Below are 1,286 nucleotides of genomic sequence, written 5' to 3'. Positions count from 1 at the left end.
AGTATTATTAGCATTAATGTGGTTGGCCATACCTAGCCAAGAGAGACAAAAGAATTCAGAATTCATAGATTATTTTGGAATCATAGTGTAACTAAGACAGAAAATATTGTTATTTAAAACTAAACCTAGGCTGAGGATGTAGCTCAGGGATAAAGTGCTTGCCTAGCATATACAAGGACCTGAGTTCAATCCCCATATCACAAAAAAAAAAAACCCTAAAACCAAGCTGGGCATGGTGGGGCACACCTGTCATTACAGTACTTAGGAGGCTGAGGCAGGAGGATTGCTTGAGTTCCAGGACCTGGATTACACAGTGAGGACAAGGCCGGCCTGAACTGCAAAGTGAGACCCTGTCTCAAAAAAAAAAAAAACAAAAAAACCTAAAACCAACTATAGCTGCTGACCCTTGAGGGAGGTGCCATAACTCATATAGCAAAGAAATAATTCATCTCACTCCCTTCTTTCTTTGCCAGAATTGGAAGAAACAAATGTTGGCTACTGTGATCCTTTGTGTGTTCTTCCAGGTTTCATGCTGGGAAGAGGAAGGGATGTTCTGTTGTTATCTAGCAAGACATATTTAAAACTCCTAGGCTATCCTGAAAAAATCAAAATCTGGTGTACAGCACCAATCAAAATCAAATTAGCCAGCTATGGTGGTACATACCTCTAATCCCAGCATTCAGAGGTTGAGGCAGGAGAATCACCACAAGTAGTGAGGTTAAGGCTAGCCTGAAATATAAGAGACCCTGTCTCAAAAAAACCACAGGCACACACACAAAGCCAAATTATAAAAGGGCAGTCCCATGGGAAAGTGGGAAGTCTTTCAAAGAGCAGAAGGGGCAGAATCATATGATAATGTAAAACCTTGCATTGACCCCAAATCTCCAGCAAAACCTAACATAAGACACAGACATCCTGTGTGAGGGCTACTGTCTGGTGAAAAGTAAGCAATTGGTTCACATCGCAGTGCAATGTGGTGCAACTGACAACAGCACAGTAGCAACCATGATATGATCCAGCCATTAAATTAGTAGCAGAGGAAGCAGAAGGCTGATTCTGGAGAATTCTCGGTCCGTGTGCATTACCACAAGGCCCTAAGTAGCATCCATTGCCCACTGCATGAGCAGAAAGTACGTACATGGTAATAGTACCAACATTTTACTTTTCATTTTTCTTTATTTATTTAGGTACCACAAATCGAACTCATGGCCTCGCGCTTGCCAGACAGGTGCTGTGTTGCTGAGCTACATCCGTGGCTTTCCTTTCTTTTTTTTTTTTTTTTTTTT

The 1,286-nt window shown here is 41.5% G+C and overlaps 1 long non-coding RNA gene across 1 annotated transcript in view; it reads right to left on the bottom strand.

Moving 5' to 3' along the window:
- Positions 1–688: 688 nt before the first annotated feature.
- The window catches only part of LOC106147960, a 22,469-nt gene continuing 21,871 nt past the window's right edge, over positions 689–1,286 (bottom strand). The window contains exon 4 of the long non-coding RNA XR_001233005.1: positions 689–729. This is a non-coding gene — a long non-coding RNA (uncharacterized LOC106147960). The remainder of the gene's footprint in view (positions 730–1,286) is intronic.

Source organism: Chinchilla lanigera, unplaced genomic scaffold (genome assembly GCF_000276665.1).
Source record: "Chinchilla lanigera isolate Chin_1 unplaced genomic scaffold, ChiLan1.0 scaffold00012, whole genome shotgun sequence".
NCBI lineage: Eukaryota > Metazoa > Chordata > Mammalia > Rodentia > Chinchillidae > Chinchilla > Chinchilla lanigera.
This window is presented reverse-complemented; position numbering and strand designations above follow the sequence as displayed.